At 38.1% G+C, this 27,511-nt stretch overlaps 1 protein-coding gene across 1 annotated transcript in view; it reads right to left on the bottom strand.

The window, feature by feature from the left end:
- Positions 1–27,511, bottom strand: part of LOC122800245 (smoothelin-like) — a gene marked incomplete in the record, with an annotated part of 1,328,624 nt that overhangs the window by 255,786 nt on the left and 1,045,327 nt on the right.

The raw sequence follows: 27,511 nt of genomic DNA on the forward strand, positions 1-27,511 counted from the left end.
CACAATACCGACGCCCAGAAGCACGAAACTTCAGGATCCCAACAACGAATAATGGAGATTGCCGTACAGTGCAGAACGGGAAGTTGACCGTTCTCCCCACTGTAGTGCAATCTCGGAGTAGGTATAGTTAAGCTACGGGGGGGGGGGGAGGTGCTTGCCCCCCCCCTGCATACATGTTGTTATTGATGGTTTTGGGCTTTTGTTTTGTTATGCCGTTTTTGGTATTTTGACGTTTCGTGCTTCTGGGCGTCGGTATTGTGACGTTTCGGGCTTTGGTAGTGAATCCACACACACTCACACACACAGATATATATATATATATATATATATCCCTGTACTAACCCTGACTAATCACTACTTATTCAATGCCTTATTTAAATTAATATTGCACGCATCACTTGCTCATAACAGCTTGCTGCAACCTGTGTTTTTGTGTACTATCACACACTGTCTATATTGTGAGAATCTACTAGAGGGCTTTGTAAATTTGTTTGACTCGTATCTGCTATGTTCCATCTGTGTTATCTGGAGCTTTTCTCCCTGGGCCTCTGACGAAAATGGAAATACATCCAGTCGGACTATCCCAGTCAACAAATGTAAAATAAATATATAATCTATAGAAAGATACACACACACACACACACACACACACACACACACACACACACACACACACACACACACACACACACAAATATATATATATTTACACACACACACACATACACAAATGGGCACAGCACTGGTGATCACAAAATGATCTCAACCTATATTATGTTCAAGAGCTGCGTTAGGCAAAATGTTACTATAACAGTATATTTGTTTCAATGACAGAGAAACTCACCCAAGGGCTGGACCACCAAAAAATGGGAGGAAGAAAGAGAAAAAACAAAGAAAAAAGCAGCCCCCCAAACGCTTCTCAGCTTAGCTTCCTCCTTAACTATCACCCACGTCAAAGGCACTTTACCCAAGCATCAATGACCCCTTTCTACATTTGATATTAACTTTCAGAGCAACATTCACCCACTTCGTTGGCCAACCAGACCTCCCTGTCCAATATTCTGTGTATTGCTACTTTCTACTCCTGCCATACAGAGTCCTCTTTTGGCCTTACCTCAAGATTACTATACTTCCTCCACATTGCAACCTTTCAGCCTTATTCCATAAAATCTATTTTCTCATAAGCATTCAGCATACCTTCACCCACACAATTCCAGTTTCCCCTTTCCTTATTTCTTATGAACTGGTGCACTCCTTGAATTGTTTGTTGGAAACAGGACTTCCACTTCCTTGTGACAGTCTTTTTGGCTAGCAACGTAAAAATAAAGACTTTCAGCTTTTCCCGGTTAGGGGTCGGCATAGCGGAACTCCGGTCCGCTCATGACTGGCAGTGGAATTTTACAGTGCCAAGTTGCCAGCCCGACGCCCAACCTTCAAAGAAGGCACGCCCATTCATGCTTGCACCTATCTGCATGTCTTTAACGTCACACGACAGCGTGGAGGACATGCCGACTCCACACAGAAGGTGCTCCAGCCGAGAATCGAACAGGAGAACCTCTTGCTGTGAGGCGATAATGCTAACCGCTGCACCACTTTCCACTAACCGCTGTAATTAAGCTAATTAATAGATGCAGAGGTAAGTGTGCCAGGTGAGCTATGACTCAACCTAGAAAAAGGACTTCAGTTAACATTAAGGGTTTCCCAGTATTCTTTCTATTGACCTGTGAAAGTCTAAATTTAAGTTGGTTTAACCTTTGACATCCCAAAAAACATGATCCCAATTACCTCTAACATCCTCATCACATCTCAAACAACTTGGAAGGATTTGCAGACAAAATGTATATACTTTATCTGGACTGAAAAACACGTAAACACTTCCAACTGAAAATTCTGAAAATGTTCGATTTAGTTGTGTGTCTATGGGAAATGCACTTACTTTCTCACTACTACCTAGTGAATTGCCTTTCCAAATGTGGTTCCCAGTTAGATTTTGCCTCATAAGCAAAATCTTTAAGAATGTCTCCTAGTGCAATACTCCTTTTCTTAGAAGCCTGCTGTGTTCTGGCATGTAAAATATCACGTGCTGCAATTAAGTGTCCAATTGTTTTTGGTTACATAACCTGTTACCGCAGCTCCCAGACAACAGACGAACTGTGTGGTTGCTAAAGCTGTAACTCTCTGTTTTTACCTGGGAGTATCCCATCACCCTAAAAGCTTCTCAAATTAAAACTTAGCTTGAGGTAGCCTACAATAATTAATGTAACATGTCAATCTGTGAGACAACCAATCAGGTGTTAAAGCAATGTGCTCTAGGGCAATAAAATGCTCCTTTGCCATGCTTCTGCCAAACCTAAAAGAAAACAAGAAAGGAATTAAAGAAAACGACAAGGGAAAGAGAAAAAAGGATGGCATAAAATTACTGCAAAGGATAACAAAAGATATAAGCCAGAGTCTATAATGGAAACAATCACTACTAATCCTGCACTGTGCCATACCACATGTGAATGTGAGGAGAAAAAAACACATAGATAATATACAACAGAAATGTTATTAACTCTGCTGTTAACAGGGGATCACTTGTGCAAAGCAAGGCAAAGGTCAATAAAGTCAGAAAAATATCCTCCCTCAAGCTGGCATATGGTTGGAACAGACTATAGAATTACTGTTAATCATATTAATAAGCTTGGAAGATTCCCCCACTTTTTAAGTTTACCCCAAACAGTAGCAAAATATCAAAATCACAGAATGAAGTGTTTGGCTCAAAGGAGAATAAATAGCCAAAAGTGATTAAACCAGAAAAAGCAGCAGAAATGTGTCACAACCCATGAGAGTTCCAAGCAGTGAGAGTAAGGACAGAAAAGAGTAAACACTCCTTGAAAAGCATCTGATGACTCACTTATTTTATATGCTTCTTCTCTATATGTTCATAAGTGTTTTTAAAAGCATTAGACAAAATTCTGTGTTTAACACAGCTGTGCAATAAAAATTCACGTGCCAAGTACCTTTTGGCTGAACAATGCCACATATTCCTAAATTAGGACTCTCTGCTCCCTTTTTATTCACAACTGTTGCGATAGCAGGGTCTGAACCAGCTCAAGGCTCCATAAAATGCCTCCCTTTAAGAAACATCTTTATTAAATTACCACATATGACATTACCAATCATGCATTTATATAAATGAAAACAAACTGTATTGACATACTTTTAGTTGCAAACATTATACATCACATATAATCTTCTATACCGTCACTGTCAGTTGAACATTACACAGTTCACTTGATTCCTTTCTCTAAAACCTTCCTCCTCCAAATATTATTCTGCATGTATTGTTCCCACAATTCCCATTTTTCATATGTAATTTGCTCTTACCCTTTTCTGAAGATCCCACTTCCAGTTCTTTTATCTCAGTTACTACATTTACTACTTCTAGTTCAGTTGGTTTAGACTTTGATTTCCATTTTCGAGTAAATGCCCTTTTCGCAGGCACAAAAATTAAACTCAGAGGCCTCCTTATGTCTAGGCAATTCTGTTTCTGTATCACAGCTCAAAAAAAAAACAATTTCCTTAGTTACATCAATCTGCTCACCCTGCATTTCTGACAGAGTAGTCTGCTGGGAATTTATAAAGTCTGCCAACTCATTACAGTCCCATAAAATATGTTCCCAATTATGTCTTTCTTTCCTATCACACCCTCTAACATTTGCAATCTACCTGATGAAAAATTCTTTGGAGTCTGCTTGGGGTATAAAATACCTTTATACATGCACTTCCAAGCAAAAATCCTAAACCTCCTAGACTTTGTTGCATATTTAGGAGCTATATATATATATATACCGACACGGAAATGATCGACACTACAAACCACAGGTAAGGGGTTTAAAATTCGCTAATCAAGCCTACCATGTTCAGGTAAGGTGGCAGTGTTATGCATGTGTTAAATCTAAACCCCTTACCTGAACATGGTAGGCTTGATTAGCGAATTTTAAACCCCTTACCTGTGGTTTGTAGTGTCGATCATTTCCGTGTCGGTGTTTCGCGTCGGTGAAGTCGGTGTCGGTCTTGTCTGTTTCGATCTTCCGTCCTAGAACCATATATATATATATATATATATATATATATATATATATATATATATATATATATATATATATATATATATATATATACACACATATATATATATATATATATATACCCTCTCATTGTTTATTTGTGAATTGCATATCCAGACTCTCTTCCAAATCCTTTCTAACCTCTTCTGACTGACTCCTATAGTTATCATGCCATATTTTATATGCCCTACTAATTATCCCCTTTTAACAGCAGCTTCTGCTCTAGACTCTCCTTAAACTCCATAAGTGCTGGTCTTTCACTTAGGATCCCCCTATTCCTTTCTCTTTGCCTACATTCTGGTATCAATCCTCAATACGGCATGCAGTCTCTGGCTTGCACTCCAAATGTATTCTTAGCCTTTTCCTGTTCTATTACCTTTCCCTCTTGATTATTTGCTCCCAATACCTTGGTTCCTTTGCCAGTTTTCTCCAGTAAATTCCAGGCCCATCTTGCCATTTCTCTGTACCCCCAGTTGCAGTCATTCCTAGCAACAAGATCCCTTTCTCCACTCCTGTGTTGCTCAGCTCTTAGAATATTTTCTGATACTTTAGGAATATAACATTCCGTATGGTTATTGTTATTCTCCTTAGGGATCCACATCCAAAATCCCACTCTCCTTATTTCTTGAGCTTCATTGTTTCATCATCATCCTTTTCCACTTTGAATTATAGCTTGAAGTGATACCATCTACCACTAATGGTGACAGATTACAGAGTAAAGCAAAACAAGAAAACTGGAACATGTAAAATATAGGGATTAATCAATACAACGCTTTTAACATTGTAAAAATATACAGAGTCAAGCAAAATGTTGCAAATGGAAAGGGTTACAAAACACAGGGAATTAAAAAGCTGCTTTTACCAAACTGTGTTTAATCCATAGAGTCAACATTAATATGTAATCCTCAAAGGTAAGATGAATGGCTGAAATATTAACTCATCTGTAAAACAGCTGCATCTACAGTCCTGAAGTAAAGAGTTTAGTTCATTTTTAAATAGCAGCACATTACCTAGGTTAGTCAAATCTGTGGGAAGCGTGTTCTATGTAGCCGGGGTGAGTTTGTGAAAGGATTTTTCACAAGCAGCTAGTGTAAACTGTGACCTAATTAAGTCAAAGATTGTTGCTTCTAAAGAGTGATTAAGCTGTACTATGAACAATTAATGTGTTAGGAAGGAGCGGGCAACAGCATTCTCTGAGAAGCTTGATTGTAAGGGAATTAAGCAGACAGATGAATGGCAGCCACTGGAAGTCATTTAGCTTTCTTGATTGTGCAGCAATGGTGTTCAGAGGATCTACCAGGGGTTATCAACAGATATAGAAAGGAAGATCAGACTTACAGGATCTGTATATGAAAGTGTAATTTACTTGTTTCCAAGACAACTCAGTATTTCAAAGCATAGCAGGTACTCAAAAGAGGAAAGAATGTGGAGTGCTAGAAGAGTAACTACTACTAACTGCAACTGTGATGTCATATTCTACAATTAACCCCAACAGTGACTCTCTGTGATGTCATATTCTACAATTAACTGTACCAGTGAACCACTGTGATGTCATATGCTACAATTAACTGTACCAGTGAACCACTGTGATGTCATTTGATGCAATTAACTGTACCAGTGAATCACTGTGATGTCGTATATTACAATTAATAGCAGCACTGAACCACTGTATTGTCATACGTTACAACTAATTGTAGGGCTGAATCACTGTGCTATCATATGCTACAATTAACTGTACTGGTGAATTAAGTGTTATGTTATATTACAATTAATTGTACCAGTGAATCACTGTGATATCATATGCTACAATTAATTGTACCTGTGAATCATTGTGATGTCATATGCTACAATTAATTGTTCCGATGAATCACTTTGATATCATGTACTAGAATTAACTGTATCCGTGAATCATTGTGATGTCATATGCTACAATTAACTGTACCAGTGAATCACTGCGATGTCATACGCTAAAATTAATTGTAGCTCTGAATCACTGTGTTGTCACATGCTACAATTAACTGTACTGGTGAATCACTTTGATTGCATATGCTACAATTAACTTTATCAGCGAATCACTGAGATGTCATATGCTGCAATTAGCTGTACCAGTGAATCATTGTGATGTCATATGCTACAATTAACTGTACCAGTGAGTCACTGTGTCATATGCTCCAATTGATTTTACCAGAGAATCATTGTGTTGTCATATGCTCCAATTAATTTTAACAGTGAGAATCACGGTGTAGTTAAAAATAAAATTAATTGTACCAGTGAACCACTGTGTATTATATATTACAATTAACTGCAGCAATGAGTCATTGAGTTGTATATGCTGCAGTTAACTGCAGTAGTTAACTATACTAGTGAATCACCGTGTGTTAATATACTACAATTAACTGTACCAGTCAATCTTTTTCTAGTACATGCTACAATTAACTGCACCAGCAATCAGTGCGTGGTACATGCTACAATTAACTGCACCAGTGAATTATGTTGTCGCACCAGTGAATTCTTGAGTAATATATGTTGCAATCAGTTGCCCCAGTGAATTACTGCATAGTATTGCATAAGTGAAACATTTACTATTAGATGGCAACGTGGAAAAATGGCAAAAGCAGTTAATACTACAATCCTTAAAACAACAGGATGGTCACATAATAAGTGATCTCTCAGTTTAGATTAACTGCAAAAATAAATTTTCAAAACTATTTCTTCACATCACTAAAATGTTTTACTGATTTGCTTAGAAATTCACTATTAATATTATTACAATAATTAACTGGAAGAGCTGAAATACTGTTACAGAAATGCTCAATGCAGTACAAACTTGTTTCAGTCAAGAAAACAAAACAAAAAAAACAGGCATACAAAAAGAATAAAATAAACAAAAGACGCAGAAGTATATTTAAAAATATAGACCTCAAAATGTAGACAATACAGAAATCAAAATACAAACAATTCATCATGTATACATATCAAATATAAACACCTAAAATACAGACAAAAAACATATAGCAAAAACAGGCAAACACTTGATTCACACTAAAACACAGTAAGAGGGGAAAAAAACAAACCATACCAATGCCACAAGACACAGTTTGCCTGACTTGTGGTAGTGTTATGGAAAGGGTTTTCTAAGGTAATGGTGGAGGGTTAGAGTTAGGGTTCTGGGTAGGTGGGTTTCACACCTGTAGAACAATGGTCAAAGACAAGGTTGCCCTAGCGGACTGCTCCACTTCTATATGAAAAAAAAAAACACAAAGTGTGGTGTGAAAGTGGCAACTGATACAAATAAAACAAAAAAAACGACTCTGAAGCCAATAATCCTTCGACCTCTGTAGAATTAACCGAATTTATTAAAAGTTACAAAGTCACAAATCACACAGCCACAAAGTACTCCAAAAGGTCAAGCGCTTTCGTCGTAAGACTTCATCAGAACAGTGAAAGCTTGTGCAACTACCCCTTTTATACTAACAAGCTTCTTTAATTAGACAAACAGCCCTTAAAGTTGAAGTAACAAAATGTTTTCAATCAAGCTGAAAAAACAATCGCCCTATATTTGAACATATTAAATTACATTAAAAACTACATAAAAAGTTCATAAAAGGTATGTTGTATGTCCTTAATAAAACTTTGAACAAGACATGGAAAAAACTTATGTGTTTGTGTCTTAAAAGGCTGCTCTGGTGGAACTACAAGGTCAGACTCCATCTGTAATAAAATTAATCAAGAACGTTTTAGAATCAAATGTACACATCTAAGGATATTACTGCCTAATCCATGCCATGATAATAATCGGTGACAGTACACTAAAGAAGGAAAGATTACAGCTGGAAGTAAGCAGCAACTAAAAGGACAGACACATGCTGCTACCTCACTGCACAAGACAGTGTAACCTCTGTACATCCTATTTCCATGCAGAGAAATCTCACCACCTGCCATGACTACTTCCACATTACATCTGTTAAAGGTGGTAAAAGAAGCAAGCCTGAAACAGTTTAACTTGACTTACTTGATCTGCAGTTGCTTAAGAGAAATGGGTGGTGGAGAAACAGATAATTCTTGTTCATTTTTAAGAATGATCATTCTTTCATTGTGTGGAGGTGCCTTTTAAGCGGCAATATATAAGCAAATACTTGAGCACACGTTTACAGTTTTGTGTAACTGGCTGCATTCTGAAATGCACAGTGTGTGTTTATAGCTCATGTACTTTGATCAAAGTAAAAGCACAAATATATACCACATAAAATGGAAAAAAAAAGGACAAAACACCTCTTATCATCAGAACATAAACTACTGAAATGGACTACATCCTCCATTAACAATATAGAATTATCTCTGAGGTACGGTATGCAGCTTAAGTGCTTGTATATTTGCTGGGAAGGGTAAGAAGAGCTGAAATAAGTCCTACCCCATATATTCCCAAAAGATATGAAGCATTTTTCTGCTTCATGATTTTTTTTTTTTTTGTGTTTGGGATGGCATGTATTTTTTTTTTTTTTTTTTTTTTTTTTTACGTACACATCTCATTTTATTAAGAACCATAAAGTTTCTTCACCAACATCCAGCTTGTCATACTACTCACTACCTATGAATATACCTATAATATATATACTCACACATATATGGGAACACTGTGAAAGACTGAAATCTCACAATACTGACACCCACAATACCGACGCCCAGAAGCACGAAACTTCAGGATCCCAACAACGAATAATGGAGATTGCCGTACAGTGTAGAACGGGAAGTTGACCGTTCTCCCCACTGTAGTGCAATCTCGGAGTAGGTATAGTTAAGCTACGGGGTGGGATGTTTGCCCGCATACATGTTGTTATTGATGGTTTTGGGCTTTTGTTTTGTTATGCCGTTTTTGGTATTTTGACGTTTCGTGCTTCTGGGCGTCGGTATTGTGCATGTCGGAATTGTGACGTTTCGGGCTTTGGTAGTGAATCCACACACACTCACACACACAGATATATATATATATATATATATATATATATATCCCTGTACTAACTAACCCCTGATTAATCACTACTTACTCAATGCCTTATTTAAATTAATATTGCACGCATCACTTGCTCATAACAGCTTGCTGCAACCTGTGTTTTTGTGTACTATCACACACTGTCTATATTGTGAGTATCTACTAGAGGGCTTTGTAAATATGTTTGACTCATATCTGCTATGTTCCATCTGTGTTATCTGGAGCTTTTCTCCCCGGGCCTCTGACGAAAATGGACATACATCCAGTCGGACTATCCCAGTCAACAAATGTAAAATAAATATATAATCTATAGAAAGATGTGCGCGCGCGCGCACACACACACACACACAAATGGGCACAGCACTGGTGATCACAAAATGATCTCAGCCTATATTATGTTCAAGAGCTGCGTTAGGCAAAATGTTACTATAACAGTATATTTGTTTCAATGACAGAGAAACTCACCCAAGGGCTGGACCACCAAAAAATAGGAGGAAGAAAGAGAAAAAACAAAGAAAAAAGCAGCCCCCCAAATGCTCCTCAGCTTAGCTTCCTCCTTAACTATCACCCACGTCAAAGGCACTTTACCCAAGCATCAATGACCCCTTTCTACATTTGATATTAACTTTCAGAGCAACATTCACCCACTTTGTTGGCCAACCAGACCTCCCTGTCCAATATTCTGTGTATTGCTACTTTCTACTCCTGCCATACAGAGTCCTCTCTTGGCCTTACCTCAAGATTACTATACTTCCTCCACATTGCAACCTTTCAGCCTTATTCCATAAAATCTATTTTCTCATAAGCATTCAGCATACCTTCACCCACACAATTCCAATTCCCCCTTTCCTTATTTCTTATGAACTGGTGCACTCCTTGAATTGTTTGTTGGAAATAGAACTTCCACTTCCTTGTGACAGTCTTTTTGGCTAGCAACATAAAAATAAAGACTTTCAGCTTTTCCCGGTTAGGGGTCGGTACAGCGGAACTCCGATCCGCTCATGATTGGCAGTGGAATTTTACAGTGCCAAGTTGCCAGCCCGATGCCCAACCTTCAAAGAAGGCACGCCCATTCATGCTCGCACCTACCTGCATGTCTTTAACGTCACACGACAGCGGGGAGGACATGCCAACTCCACACAGAAGGCGCTCCAGCCGAGAATCGAACAGGAGAACCTCTTGCTGTGAGGCGATAATGCTAACCGCTGTAATTAAGCTAATTAACAGATGCAGAGGTAAGTGTGCCAGGTGAGCTATGACTCAACCTAGAAAAAGGACTTCAGTTAACATTAAGGGTTTCCCAGTATTCTTTCTATTGACCTGTGAAAGTCTAAATTTAAGTTGGTTTAACCTTTGACATCCCAAAAAACTTGATCCCAATTACCTCTAACATCCTCATCACATCTCAAACAACTTGGAAGGATTTGCAGACAAAATGTATGTACTTTATCTGGACTGAAAAACACGTAAACACTTCCAACCGAAAATTCTGAAAATGTTCAATTTAGTTGTGTGTCTATGGGAAATGCACTTACTTTCTCACTACTACCTAGTGAATTGCCTTTCCAAATGTGGTTCCCAGTTAGATTTTGCCTCATAAGCAAAATCTTTAAGAATGTCTCCTAGTGCAATACCCCTTTTCTTAGAACCCTGCTGTGTTCTGGCATGTAAAATATCACATGCTGCAATTAAGTGTCCAATTGTTTTTGGTTACATAACCTGTTACCACAGCTCCCAGACAACAGAAGAACTGTGTGGTTGCTAAAGCTGTAACTTTCTGTTTTTACCTGGGAGTATCCCATCACCCTAAAAGCTTCTCAAATTAAAACTTTAGCTTGAGGTAGCCTACAATAATTAATGTAACATGTCAATCTGTGAGACAACCAATCAGATGTTAAAGCAATGTGCTCTAGGGCAATAAAAATGCTCCTTTGCCATGCTTCTGCCAAACCTAAAAGAAAACAAGAAAGGAATTAAAGAAAATGACAAGGGAAAGAGAAAAAAGGATGGCATAAAATTACTGCAAAGGATAACAAAAGATATAAGCCAGAGTCTATAATGGAAACAATCACTACTACTCCTGCACTGTGCCATACCACATGTGAATGTGAGGAGAAAAAAACACATAGATAATATACAACAGAAATGTTATTAACTTTGCTGTTAACAGGGGATCACTTGTGCAAAGCAAGGCAAAGGTCAATAAAGTCAGAAAAATATCCTCCCTCAAGCTGGCATATGGTTGGAACAGAATATAGAATTACTGTTAATCATATTCATAAGCTTGGAAGATTCTCCCACTTTTTAAGTTTACCCCAAACAGTAGCAAAATATCAAAATCACAGAATGAAGTGTTTGGCTCAAAGGAGAATAAATAGCCAAAAGTGATTAAACCAGAAAAAGCAGCAGAAATGTGTCACAACCCATGAGAGTTCCAAGCAGTGAGAGTAAGGACAGAAAAGAGTAAACACTCCTTGAAAAGCATCTGATGACTCACTTATTTTATATGCTGCTTCTCTATATGTTCATAAGTATTTTTAAAAGCATTAGACAAAATTCTGTGTTTAACACAGCTGTGCAATAAAAATTCACATGCCAAGTACCTTTTGGCTGAACAATGCCACATATTCCTAAATTAGGACTCTCTGCTCCCTTTTTATTCACAACTGTTGCGATAGCAGGGTCTGAACCAGCTCAAGGCTCCATAAAATGCCTCCCTTTAAGAAACATCTTTATTAAATTACCACATATGACATTACCAATCATGCATTTATATAAATGAAACAAACTGTATTGACATACTTTTAGTTGCAAACATTATACATCACATATAATCTTCTATACCGTCACTGTCAGTTGAACATTACACAGTTCACTTGATTCCTTTCTCTAAAACCTTCCTCCTCCAAATATTATTCTGCATGTATTGTTCCCACAATTCCCATTTTTCATATGTAATTTGCTCTTACCCTTTTCTGAAGATCCCACTTCCAGTACTTTTATCTCAGTTACTATATTTAGTACTACTAGTTCAGTTGGTTTAGACTTTGATTTCCATTTTCGAGTAAATGCCCTTTTCGCAGGCACAAAAATTAAACTCAGAGGCCTCCTTATGTCTAGGCAATTCTGTTTCTGTATCACAGCTCAAAAAAAAAACAATTTCCTTAGTTACATCAATTTGCTCACCCTGCATTTCTGACAGAGTAGTCTGCTGGGAATTTATAAAGTCTGCCAACTCATTACAGTCCCATAAAATATGTTCCCAATTATGTCTTTCTTTCCTATCGCACCCTCTAACATTTGCAATCTACCTGATGAAAAATTCTTTGGAGTCTGCTTGGGGTATAAAATACCTTTATACATGCACTTCCAAGCAAAAATTCTAAACCTCCTAGACTTTGTTGCATATTTAGGAGCCATATATATATATATATATATATATATATATATATATATATATATATACCAACACGGAAATGATCGACACTACAAACCACAGGTAAGGGGTTTAAAATTCGCTAATCAAGCCTACCATGTTCAGGTAAGGTGGCAGTGTTATGCATGTGTTAAATCTAAACCCCTTACCTGAACATGGTAGGCTTGATTAGCGAATATTAAACCCCTTACCTGTGGTTTGTAGTGTCGATCATTTCCGTGTCGGTGTTTTCGCGTCGGTGAAGTCGGTGTCGGTCTTGTCTGTTTCGATCTTCCGTCCTAGAACCATATATATATATATATATATATATACATATATATATATATATATATATATATATATATATACCCTCTCATTGTTTATTTGTGAATTGCATATCCAGACTCTCTTCCAAATCCTTTCTAACCTCTTCTGACTGACTCCTATAGTTATCATGCCATATTTTATATGCCCTACTAATTATCCCCTTTTTAACAGCAGCTTCTGCTCTAGACTCTCCTTAAACTCCATAAGTGCTGGTCTTTCACTTAGGATCCCCCTATTCCTTTCTCTTTGCCTACATTCTGGTATCAATCCTCAATACGGCATGCAGTCTCTGGCTTGCACTCCAAATGTATTCTTAGCCTTTTCCTGTTCTATTACCTTTCCCTCTTGATTATTTGCTCCCAATACCTTGGTTCCTTTGCCAGTTTTCTCCAGTAAATTCCAGGCCCATCTTGCCATTTCTCTGTACCCCCAGTTGCAGTCATTCCTAGCAACAAGATCCCCTTTCTCCACTCCTGTGTTGCTCAGCTCTTAGAATATTTTCTGATACTTTAGGAATATAACATTCCGTATGGTTATTGTTATTCTCCTTAGGGATCCACATCCAAAATCCCACTCTCTCCTTATTTCTTGAGCTTCATTGTTTCATCATCATCCTTTTCCACTTTGAATTATAGCTTGAAGTGATACCATCTACCACTAATGGTGACAGATTACAGAGTAAAGCAAAACAAGAAAACTGGAACATGTAAAATATAGGGATTAATCAATACAACGCTTTTAACATTGTAAAAATATACAGAGTCAAGCAAAATGTTGCAAATGGAAAGGGTTACAAAACACAGGGAATTAAAAAGCTGCTTTTACCAAACTGTGTTTAATCCATAGAGTCAACATTAATATGTAATCCTCAAAGGTAAGATGAATGGCTGAAATATTAACTCATCTGTAAAACAGCTGCATCTACAGTCCTGAAGTAAAGAGTTTAGTTCATTTTTAAATAGCAGCACATTACCTAGGTTAGTCAAATCTGTGGGAAGCGTGTTCTATGTAGCCGGGGTGAGTTTGTGAAAGGATTTTTCACAAGCAGCTAGAGTAAACTGTGACCTAATTAAGTCAAAGATTGTTGCTTCTAAAGAGTGATTAAGCTGTACTATGAACAATTAATGTGTTAGGAAGGAGAGGGCAACAGCATTCTCTGAGAAGCTTGATTGTAAGGGAATTAAGCAGACAGATGAAATGGCAGCCACTGGAAGTCATTTAGCTTTCTTGATTGTGCAGCAATGGCGTTCAGAGGATCTACCAGGGGTTATCAACAGATATAGAAAAGAAGATCAGACTTACATACAGGATCTGTATATGAAAGCGTAATTTACTTGTTTCCAAGACAACTCAGTATTTCAAAGCATAGCAGGTACTCAAAAGAGGAAAGAATGTGGAGTGCTAGAAGAGTAGCTACTACTAACCGCAACTGTGATGTCATATTCTACAATTAACCCCAACAGTGAATCACTGTGATGTCATATTCTACAATTAACTGTACCAGTGAACCACTGTGATGTCATATGCTACAATTAACTGTACCAGTGAACCACTGTGATGTCATTTGATACAATTAACTGTACCAGTGAATCACTGTGATGTCGTATATTACAATTAATAGCAGCACTGAACCACTGTATTGTCATACGTTACAACTAATTGTAGGGCTGAATCACTGTGCCATCATATGCTACAATTAACTGTACTGGTGAATCAAGTGTTATGTTATATTAGAATTAATTGTACCAGTGAATCACTGTGATATCATATGCTACAATTAACTGTACCTGTGAATCATTGTGATGTCATATGCTACAATTAATTGTTCCGATGAATCACTTTGATATCATGTACTAGAATTAACTGTATCCGTGAATCACTGTGATGTCATATGCTACAATTAACTGTACCAGTGAATCACTGCGATGTCATACGCTAAAATTAATTGTAGCTCTGAATCACTGTGTTGTCACATGCTACAATTAACTGTACTGGTGAATCACTGTGATTGCATATGCTACAATTAACTTTATCAGCGAATCACTGAGATGTCATATGCTGCAATTAGCTGTACCATATGAATCATTGTGATGTCATATGCTGCAATTAACTGTACCAGTGAGTCTCTGTGTCATATGCTCCAATTGATTTTACTAGAGAATCATTGTGTTGTCATATGCTCCAATTAATTGTAACAGTGAGAATCACGGTGTAGTTAAAAATAAAATTAATTGTACCAGTGAACCATTGTGTATTATATATTACAATTAACTGCAGCAATGAGTCATTGAGTTGTATATGCTGCAGTTAACTGCACTAGTTAACTATACTAGTGAATCACCGTGTGTTAATATACTACAATTAACTGTACCAGTCAATCTTTTTCTAGTACATGCTACAATTAACTGCACCAGCAATCAGTGCGTGGTACATGCTACAATTAACTGCACCAGTGAATTATGTTGTCGCACCAGTGAATTCTTGAGTAATATATGTTGCAATCAGTTGCCCCAGTGAATTACTGCATAGTATTGCATAAGTGAAACATTTACTATTAGATGGCAACGTGGAAAAATGGCAAAAGCAGTTAATACTACAATCCTTAAAACAACAGGATGGTCACATAATAAGTGATCTCTCAGTTTAGATTAACTGCAAAAATAAATTTTCAAAACTATTTCTTCACATCACTAAAATGTTTTACTGATTTGCTTAGAAATTCACTATTAATATTATTGCAATAATTAACTGGAAGAGCTGAAATACTGTTACAGAAATGCTCAATGCAGTACAAACTTGTTTCAGTCAAGAAAACAAAACAAAAAAAACAGGCATACAAAAAGAATAAAATAAACAAAAGATGCAGAAGTATATTTAAAAATATAGACCTCAAAATGTAGACAATACAGAAATCAAAATACAAACAATTCATCGTGTATACATATCAAATATAAACACCTAAAATACAGACAAAAAACATATAGCAAAAAACGGCAAACACTTGATTCACACTAAAACACAGTAATAGGGGAAAAAAACAAACCATACCAATGCCACAAGACATAGTTTGCCTGACTTGTGGTAGTGTTATGGAAAGGGTTTTCTAAGGTAATGGTGGAGGGTTAGAGTTAGGGTTCTGGGTAGGTGGGTTTCACACCTGTAGAACAATGGTCAAAGACAAGGTTGCCCTAGCGGACTGCTCCACTTCTATATGAAAAAAAAAAAAAAACACAAAGTGTGGTGTGAAAGTGGCAACTGATACAAATAAAACAAAAAAACGACTCTGAAGCCAATAATCCTATGACCTCTGTAGAATTAACCGAATTTATTAAAAGTTACAAAGTCACAAATCACACAGCCACAAAGTACTCCAAAAGGTCAAGCGCTTTCGTCGTAAGACTTCATCAGAACAGTGAAAGCTTGTGCAACTACCCCTTTTATACTAACAAGCTTCTTTAATTAGACAAACAGCCCTTAAAGTTGAAGTAACAAAATGTTTTCAATCAAGCTGAAAAAACAATCGCCCTATATTTGAACATATTAAATTACATTAAAAACTACATAAAAAGTTCATAAAAGGTATGTTGTATGTCCTTAATAAAACTTTGAACAAGACATGGAAAAAACTTATGTGTTTGTGTCTTAAAAAAAAAAAAATATATATATATATATGTTAAAAATAAATATGTATAGGGACAAACAGTAAGGGTTGAAAGTTTAGATGCCCGGTACCTTAATTCAGGCTTAATACTGATGTGATCATTAATCCCTGGGGCAACAGTGGCATTTAACCTAAATTGCCATCTCGCTTCAGCTCTAAGTAGTTGGTTGGCCCAATCATCTCCCCTTATATCCTTACCAACAACCTCCAGAATACCAAACAGAAAGGAGCGATCCGAGTTCATGGAGACTTGTTTAAAAAGGGCATTATTTTTGTCTTTCCGTGATGTTCATAAATTCTCCTATTCAGTTTTCTTTCAGTTTTCCCTACATAAAAATACCTACATTCTTGGCAAACAGCAAGATACACTAAACCCTTTGTGGTGCAAGTACCTGCCCCAAAGCTGACAACTATTTTGTAGGGTCACAACTCAACTCCACTTCTATATACCTAACAGATGGCTCTACCAAAGACATTGCTTTTATATCCTTGTTGGGGGGCAGTACAGGTAGGAAATCTAGGGTTTCCATTTCGGTACTCTTCAGCGTTGGTGGTGGGCATGCAGAGCAGATGACACAAACTGAAACTGGCATCAACATCAGTACTGACATCAGGTGCTGCTTGTTTCTAAAAGCAGGCACTGATATGGCAATTAGTATATGGGCCAATATAGAAGTTAAAGTAAGAGGCAACAGCTATATCTCAAACACCACAGGGGAAATGTTTATTTGATGGCTTCAGTATAATACTGAGTTGTGTGCACAGGATCAGCCTACTCATTTGTCTTAGAAATCGTAGAACTTGCTTGATTGTGTTAGAACAAAGTAAGTGATTGTCCATTTCACCATTTCCAAATGCTGTGCAGTTGTGGTGTTGGTGTATACATTCAGGGTGTGGGGGTGCAGGAGAGCTTGCACCTTCAAAAAACACTTGATTTATGCTACTCCATATTTTGTATTTAAAGCCAAGGTTTTGGGGACTGGCGAATGTGGAAGTAATCAGTTTCACCTTTCCATAGTGCAAGGAACAGGCTTGGGCCACAGGGGGAAGAAACTTAAAAACTGGGGAAAAACTCAAGGAGGAGGAGAAAATAAATAAAACATGGCTGGGCTTACTCAGAGCTCCCAGCTTCCCAACAAATTAAAACCGCAACATTCAGGAAAAAAAGTCTCTTTTCAAAGAAAATAAGAAAAATGAGATAAGCAACCTGAAAAGTACCCTTTGTTGAATAGGCCTAAACATGGAAATGAAGAACTGGAGCGAGAGGAGCCTGGGGAGGCAGCAAACAGCCTTTAGCGTTCCACATGCCAAACTATTCTACTGCCTGTGGTACATAGTCCTGTCCATTACCAAAAATGAACTACTTTTTATCAGATGTACTAATTTCCACCTCTATAATTCATTTACTACATTTCCTGCTGCATTTTAAAATATTTGTATTTATATACATATTCAGTAACCACTAATGAGTAGTATACAGAAACAAGCTGTACTGTGCCTATCTGGAAACTAGATGCTCTTTGCTTATTTTATTAATTTATTTACTTTTTTAACACTTCTGTATTTATATATATATATATATATATATATATATATATATATATATATATAAAACTGTCTCTGTAACATTTTCCTTGTTTTACTGCCTCTGGCCATGACCACAGTTCAAAAGGGTCCCTGGACCAGGTAAAATAGGTAAATAAAACGTTGGAGACGTATGATGGGTACAAAGGCAGCACCTTGTACTGGAAGGGGTGTTGCTCCACTGTGGAATCTGTCATTGTGCTCCCAGGTAATGATATACTCACATAGAGCCTTTGTGTCTAGCAACATAATCCAGAAACCCTGGGAAAGCAATAGCATCACTCCTAAACAGTCACCATTCAGAACCTGGGTGCAGCAGATGTGCCTTCTGAAGCAATTGATGTCATGTCAGGCATGGACCCCACCCCCAGTCATCTTTCAATCAAGGTAGAAAGTTGGAAAAATAAATCCTTCCCTGTTTCCAAAGGTGGAGCAGACTTGGTGGTAGCTTAGGGAAGTATAGTCTAGGTCTATATCAAGAGGTCCATGTAATTCAGTTGATCATTTCAGGGAAATTTAGATGAGCAGATCCTAGGAGCTTCTAGATATATGCATCTGCTACCATGTCAAGAACCCACCAACTGATCTTGGGGATGGCTTTTGGTGATGGCTTTTCATGCAGTCATCAGCATTCTTAGCAGCTGAATGGCCATAGCTTCTGTGCTTACAGGCTGCAAAACAAGAATACTTGAGGATAAGCTCCCATGGGTGGGGGGTTGACTCAGGGATCATCATCTTTCTTCCCCAGATGCTGATTTAGTTTATTTTGGAGACAGGTCAAAGGAACTGTAGACTAAGGTCTGACTCAGAGACAATCTCTGTGTTTGCGAGTCCAGTGCCCAAGAGGACTCACAGGGTTGGGAAACATTTTCACTAGGCTACATAGCCCTTCCATGCCCTGAAAAGTGGTAAAGAACAGGTTAGTTTGCAGGCCCTGGGAGTTAGCATGTCCTCTCCAAACTGGGAGCACCACTATACCCCTTTGGTGTTTCCTCTGAGTCCATTACTGTTGATCCCTGAGGAAAAGTGTGCCACCACATGCTAGATTCCCCTTGGCTTTACTTCTAAACAGAAAGACAATGCCGGCTCAGCTGACCTGAACTCCACAGGGTAACACTTAGTGCTCCTGCTAGGTGTTTGGCAAGCCACAGCTGGCAATGGCCACTCACTCCTCTCCCCTCCCCACTGGGTAGCTCCTAAATGCACACAAGTGACTACTCAAACTTAGGTCACCTGTGGAGCAGTAAAGGTTTTGTCCTTCTACACCTTGGATTTGGCTCCCTTTCAACCTACATTTGCTCATGACTTCTGTTGCATTTTTTATTTACAAACCCATCTCTCATTTAGGTTTTCATAAAGGGGCAGGAGAACGTAAGCCATAATAGATGAGTTCATGTACTAGCTTTCAGCTGAGTATAACTCGGGCATTACTAGTCTCAGCTAATTCAGAAATTATCAGTATAAGGAACATTTATTTAACTATTACATGGGCAGGATGAGAGAGGTAAAAGAATAATAAATTTAGCTCTGCCACTAACGTCAGCTGACATTACGGATATACATGTTCTAGGAAGAACTTCAAAAAATGCCAGTCCTATGCCTTCTTTTTATGTACCATATTTTTCTGCATGTCAATAGGACTCTCTCCCCAGTACTTGTTTATTTTGGTAAGTAGGTGAGTACAGTACAAAATTACTCACAAGACGGATTGTTTTCAGATGCAACCCAAGAAAACAAAACACTACAGTATAAGGACATTTTACAGCAAAAGAAAAACATGCATACATACCCAAACGTTTTGCACACCATTATTTGCCTCCTTATATCCTACTATGTTCTACTATAACATACTTTTGTCCTACAGTTCAAGACAATTCTTCTGTTATATCCTTATAATTCAAAACAATTTAATGTACAAAGCAGCAAAGGGCACTACCTATCTAATTCTGCTTATCTCTGTAGATATACAAAAGTTTTATCATGAATATAAAACTGTGCAAAAGTGTACAGAAAAACATACGCATTTATTTCTGTCTGGTTTTATGACCCGAGCTGCAGGTAAAAATGATCTTAGAGGCTCAGTTTAGATATTTAGCTAACAAATAAAATGCAAGTTGCAGTTAAGACTTTCAAGACTGTTACTGGTTTGATGCACATTAATTTAGAAGTTGCATTATGCACTCTATTTACCCCTGTGCCTCAGTGGCACATTACATTAACTAGGCATTGCAATTACATAACAAAGGATATATGCAAATGTTGTTGCTTGTGTTCTTGTACACTGTAGCTCTACTTCTTAAAATGTGAACCGCTCTTCTCTCTCTCAGGGTTACATTTAAGCTCATTTCTGGTTTTGTCTTGAGTAATGTTCTTAAGGTCACACATAAAAGCAAAAGAGGTCTTATTGGGTAGGCTCAGTCTAGCAGCCTTGGTCACAAAGTATTACACTGACTGCTGCTGGAGGCACCTTTCCTACCAGGTCAGTGGTTGGCATAATGGTTAAAATGATTACCACAGAGACACATGGTACAGGGTTTGATTCTCAAATTTGAGGGAACTGGCTAGGCTTAAGTTAGCCAGAAGGGCAACTAGCCTAGTACTTACCTATGAACCCAAATAGTGAGTGCAGCTGCACTGTGAGCAAATTAGCCATTTCATTCACAAACATTAACAATCAGTATGCATATGCACGTTGATACTTAAGTGCACCCATGTGTGATCTCTACTCTTGACTATTTAGATAAAGTTGTGCTGTATGTCATGTGTATTCTCCTGGCGGGCAGATACATACAACAAAAACTGCTAAATAACATCTCCATACCAGAAAGCAAGCAAAAAAAATGCAGCCACACCTCACAAAATCTTAGCTTAAGATATCTGGACAAAGCCTAAAATAATGTGGGGAACAAAGGCCCACAAACGGGGACAGATTTTAAATCACGTCTCAACATCTTAGCACAAGAAATCTGTACAAAACCTAAAATGATAGGGGAGATATGGGCTCACAAATAGGGACAGATTTTAAATACTGTTCTTATAAACTCAGAAGGTTGCTAGAATAACATGATTTGTGTTAGCATGCATTTTATGATGGCTATGAAGTCTGAAACCTCAAATGTCTGTTATTAAATAGTGACTTCAGTCCTCAATGATTTGCCAAAAAATACAACTTTTATGAGGCATAACTCTGGACATTTTGTGAAATATTGGACAGTTGAGAGGTATGAATGTAATCAGATATGAAATTAAGTAATTCTTTAATCAAACTTTAATGCATCTTTACATTTTACTCACTTTTGGAGACGGGCATTCTTCCTGGTGATGAATGTTCACAAGGGCAGCCAAGTGTTCTCAAGCAGAGATCTCTTAGGGTTGCCTGTTATGCAAGCCATGGCCAGAAAAGAAATATTTGCAAAGCCATGGGATTACTCATGGAGTGTTAGGACAGCTTAAGAGTCATCAAGCCCTGCACGCATTTCTACTGGCTGAGTTTGTGACTGCCAGCTATCCCTGTGTCACTCTGGTGCTTCGTGCACAGGGCTGCTATAAGGAACAGCTGCACCTGTATCACGCTCCATCAACACAATCCCTAAACAATGCAGCCAGGGCCACATGCCAGTGCAAAAAAGGAACAAAATAAAACACTGCTGAGGGGGGTGTTAAAACAGCCTTTCAAATGTACTTTTCTCTGTTCTGAGAGCATATTAACTGTTGTCAAATGAATCAGCATAAAACCTAGCCAAGGCTATCAGAAAGCCAAGCAACCTAAAAGGTAGCACACACAGTAATAGTACATTTCGCCACATGAAAGACAGCGAACTGGACAACCATCCTCCCTTCCTTTTACATCCTGACCATTATCTGAAGTTACGTGACTGCTCAAGCAACAAGTTCTTATTACCATTTTCCTGGTGCATAAACTGTAGAAATCTTGAAAGGGAATGGCAAGAACTGTTATCCACCTGCTGAAATACACTAACACAGACTGAAGGATGCTGACAGACAGACAGAAAAGAGCAGAAAACTTACAACATCATCCTGTGCAAAGTTCCATTTGCAGCTCTTTGATCCCTGAAAGCACCTCAGCAGTGTAATCCCAGGGAAAGATTACATGGAATAAACATAAGATTAGCCCTTTTGACTGGCAGACCACATTAGCTGCTGTTAAACACTTTTCAGTAACAGTAAATAGCATGTGCATTTACTCCTTCTGAAAATCTTCTCAAACCACACTTGTCCTGTAAGATGAGAATAAATGCAATTTAAAACACCTGTGCAAAAACTACAAAATTGCAGGTTAAAAAAATTAATTAATATGATTCCACTGCGGTACCTGTTCCTGCATGCAATTTTTATTTACTGGCCATTCATAAAAACATCTGTGACAGCAAAGGACATTAAGATTTGAAGGAAAGAATTTAAGAAAAGCAAAACAACTTATTCCCTTCTGTAGCAGTTTTGAAAGATCAACTGTGAAGTACAATGCATCTTTTTGTTTATATATTTATAAATATATTCCAAGACTAAAAAGGATACAATGGCATTGTTTTAGTAAAACAACTTCCGACTATTAGTGTGTGACATTTATGTACAAAACACCAAACAAAATGCAGAGATCCAAGCAAACTATGAGGATACACCAATTTAGATCACCCAGTTGACATCACAATAAATACAATCTTCTTTGTGCCAAGACTAATTTAAAACTAAGTTAATTATTGCTGAAAGAGCAGTCTGACAAATATTTTGGAATATTTCACCAACTTGCTCACCAAAGTATATCACCGTTCAGAAAACAGTTCCCCAGGCCAAGCAAAGTTTCCTGTAATTTTTTTTTTTAAACTTGGTGAACTTGCATGTGAAATGTGCCACAAAACTGGTCAAGTGAGACAGACCAGCCTTAAAATATTTCTTGGATTACATGACCCTTGCATTACTACCCTTAATCCAGTTAAAACATTTAGAAAGGTATGTTACAGACACATTCAGACAGAAACACACACTCACATATGCAGTCTTCCAAAACAGGAAATGTCAGAAACAGTCTAAGTGCACTAACAAAATCTGCATTAGTCTTCATAGGTTCAGTTTTACATGTCATGGCTTTTAACACACAGTACTGAGGGTACAATGTAACTACTTACAATGGGCAGCAGTTCTATTTCTATAGCCTACAAACAAGATAAATTTGAACCTTTAGCACAAGCAGGGCAAACGTCCAACTCCCAACTTGGTACCACAGGGAAAGCTCCCGCCATGGTTACTTACTCCCTTCAAACCTGATTTTCCTAGAGACTCACTATCACACTCCTTCCTCAACACAGCACTCAGATAAACAGGAATCTCCCTGTTCATTACATAACCCCCAAAAGCACCTGTTGTTTGTCTCTGTTCTGTTTTAATTTTAAAGATAAGCTCTGCAACCTCAGCAGCCACTACTATATGCCTCATGACTTTCCCCCAGTGTGAAAACATTGGTTTAAGCCCCCCATGAATGGGTAAGTCTACCCATATTAAGATGGCTGTGATCAAGTAATGGTTGATCTTATGGTTGCAGGGTTAATGCCCAACATGACTTGTCTTTCTGTCAATTAGCCACTTAAGAGGGACATGGTCTGTAATAAGTGCAAACTCTCTCCCTAGCAAACAGTATTCAATGATGGAGATAGCACATTTAACCCACAGATATTTCTTTCAACTGCCAGCTATGACTTTTGAGTGCTTATGACTTATACAATACATGGGGATTTTCCTCACCATCTACCATCTGGATAGCACTACACTGATGCCCACTTCAGAGGCGTCAGTATGTTACCAAGAACCATTGGGAGAAGTCAGATGTGACCAAACTTGTTTCCAAACTCAGCAGACTTTTCAGTTTTCTAAAGCTTTTCTTTCTCTTCATTTATCCACTGATCTTTCAATGATGCCCTACCTTGGTTAGGTCAGTCTCACGGCTACTGAAGGTAGCAAAGTCCTGGACAAATTTGGGATAACAGTTTTCCAAGTCTAAAAATGCCTTAACCTGCCTTTTTGTAGTTAGTGTAGGCCAGTTCTAGACTGCCTCGACTTTTTTAGCTTGGGGTTTTACAGTCCCTCTGCCTATTATATAGCCCAAACAGAAAGTTTCTGCCATGCCTGACATACATTTAGCTAGGATAGCTGTCAATCAAACTTGTGCAAGGAATTTAAAATGGCTGGAACTTCAGGAACATAACTTTGCTAGTTTTTGGAGATTGTGATGCCATCAATGCCTTATAATCTTGTCCATCAGTCTCTGTAATGTTGCAGGTGCTACACAAAGTCCAAAAGACAGGACTCTATAGTGGAAGTGTCCCTCAGATGTTAAGATGTTGTCTTTTTCTTTGCTTATGGGACTCTGAATGAAAACAATGTTTATAAGACAAGCTTAATAGTGTTGTGTTGGAATGTAAATAGTCTGACTGACCGTGTTCAGTTAAATAGAGTGCGTACATTTATTAAAGAAGCAAGGGTTAACGTGGGTACATTGCAAAAGACCCATTAAACAGAAAAAGAACATATGTCTCTCTCTTCTTTCAAAAAGACTATAAAGAAGCTTAATTTGCAGATATGCCAAGGGAAAAAAGGAGCAGCTTTTTTGTGTACAAGATGCAACCCATTTTTAGTGGAGGAAGAGGTAATAGACATGAATGGTAGATGGTCAACAGTGACGGAAGACTGGACAGGGATAAAGGTAAACATAGGATCAGTACACATCCCAACTAAGCCAAACATAAGTGACTTGGTGAGGGTTTAAGCTGGGACTAATGCTGCTAGGTGGAGACTGGAATGTGGAGTGTGGCCTAGAGATGTGTGTTAGAAGCACTCAGAAAAGTAGGAATTCATAAAGATGTACTTAATTACTAGGCTAACCATCCTAAAACGCATTTTTAAGCCTAGACGTGTTTCCCAAATGTATTTAACAGACTTTGATACCACTCATTTGATAGGGGGTTAGCCTTTGTATGGGCGATCAAGCATTTACAAGCTTCCTGATTCTAATAAGATCATACGTGGCAGACCACGGTTAAATTGCTGCTTGTAACTCCTTTGCTGCTAAGGTAGTATAGCAAATGGTCTCTGGTGAACTTCTGAACATTACTACTTCTGTGATGTCAACTGAACGTTTGAGGGCTTGCAGAGTATCAAATCTTAATTTTTATGCAGCTCTTCAACTAGTTGAACTACTACAGCCTAACCCGAGTTACAAGAATAATCTGCCTATTTTCTCACGGTTTTGTTCAGGCATGTAGCCTGCAAGCCAGGGTGTGCACTGACTTAATAGTTCTATAAGTCTTGGGTGATTGTTAAACAGAGTGGTTATGAAGGTGCAAGTCTTAAACACTGCTTCAGCAACTGCATATGCAAAGTGGTTCAGTGCTGAGCCATGACAACTGCTTTAGAATGGAGGTATTCGCAGTTCATCCTTCTTGCTCTAGTCAGGCAAGTGTGTACAACTTTATATAAAATGTGTGCAGAAGTTCCATCAGGGTATGTGCATAAAAAATGGAACAATGGGGTCAAATGTAGCTGACTGCCTCCACTTAGACACTGCATGGTTCTGGACTGCATAGATCGTCAGTGCCAAGAAGTGTAAAAATATTCCTACTCAGTTAGCACAGCAGAAGCGTTCTTCTTTCTTTTGTTCCTAGTACCAGGGGCCTTTGCTGGCACTCATGAAGGTTCTCTTTCTGCTAATTTAAGCTGCGACATGTTGATCTCTAAAGGGGACCAGTGTTGTTTCATTTTGTTGGTTGGCAGTTGCAGACATTACTTCCTTTGCGAGAAGCTTGTAATCAATAAAAGTTGTAAAGAAACATGGGAAGTGACCCTTTGTAAAGCTGACATCTCAGCCTTAGTTGCTAAACACTTCTGAGCCCCCAACTTCTACAACAGTCCTTGGAAGGTTGAAAGCAGATAATAAGGTAGATATCAAATAAGGTGTTTTAACAGAGCATCTAACCAGCACCAATGGTGGAATTTGTTTAAAAAATTGTGCTGGCACAAATATCAATGAAAGGTAGCTGATATCAAAATCTGATGACAGGTACTTCTCCTTCACTGACTCAGCTGTCTTCTGGATAATTTCCAGTATTTTTTTTTCAACTTTGCTGATTCAACACGATTCAGAAACAAAAACTTTTTTTTTTTTTTTTAATTCTTACTCTCCAAGAACTTAATGTGCTTTTCTCTTGAAAATTACTGTAGCACCTTAAGCCAGCCTAACTTCATAGCGTGTTTAAATTTAGCACAGTAATTACACTCTTCTACATTACAGTCAGTGACACAGCAACACAGTGTGTTGTAATCAGTGGTACTGCTTGTATACCACAGTCACATGCACACTTACTCATTTACAAATCATTAAGGCACACTTCCTAAGTGTCTGCTATTGCAAGTAGTGATTAAAGTGACAAAAATGATGAAACAGCTATGAGAAACAATATGTGAACACAAAAAATGATCCACTACAAGATGGAATTTCCTTGCAGACCCTTGGGATCAGCAGCACTAAGAAATGGTGAGAAGAACTTAAGACAACATGGAACAAGAAGTCTCATTTTACCTGTACCAGTACTTTAGCAGGCTTGAAACCAGCATTGGTTCTTCAAAAGGATTACCACTACATAAAGAAATTCTGGGTGAGCAACGGGACACACAAAGATAGGTAAAACCAAACATTTTGACTTATTGTTACAGTAATCCTCAGAGGAGTTTAACTTCTGTGGACATTTCTTAGCAAATCACACACAGTAGGATGGTACAGGCCCTCCGCACAAGATTGGAAATGAGACATAAGGTGAAAACTATCATCCTGTTAGTTTGCTTTCTGTGCTATGTAAAACCACAGAATCATGCCCAAAGAGGATTTTGGCACAAGTAGAAGCCAGTGGATCCAAGACAGCACGTATTCAATCAGGAAGATCATGCCAGATGCAACTAAGATAACTCTGAATAGATGACAAAGGTAGTAAAACCATAAAGGACTGTAGCTAGCCTGCCTCCATGGGGCAGGGGACAGAAGGCAGACTCCTGATTACAATCTAAGCGAATGAGATTCCACCAGAGGTCTCAGCATTGAAGGAGCCAAGCAGGGAATGAAATGTCATGGCTTGCTCATATCTTCTTGGGGGAGGGGGTTGATCATACATGAGGGCACACTGGATGACATTATCTTCTTGGTGGAGACCAGGAAGTTACCATTCATGCCTCTAGGGGAGGAGGCAGGGAAACTTGGACAGAATGCCTCGAAGTCTAAGCAACATTATAGTGCACAAACATTATTAAGGTCCAAGCAAAAAAACAGTAGTACACTAATGTCGAGAAGACACAACAGCAATGCAAGGAAAAAAGGCATTTCCTGCTGCTATAACATATCATGTACTATACAAACAGAAAAT

The sequence above is a fragment of the Protopterus annectens genome, chromosome 4.part0 (assembly GCF_019279795.1).
Source record: "Protopterus annectens isolate FY-2018-M chromosome 4.part0, PAN1.0, whole genome shotgun sequence".
In the NCBI taxonomy this organism is placed as follows: Eukaryota; Metazoa; Chordata; order Ceratodontiformes; family Protopteridae; genus Protopterus; species Protopterus annectens.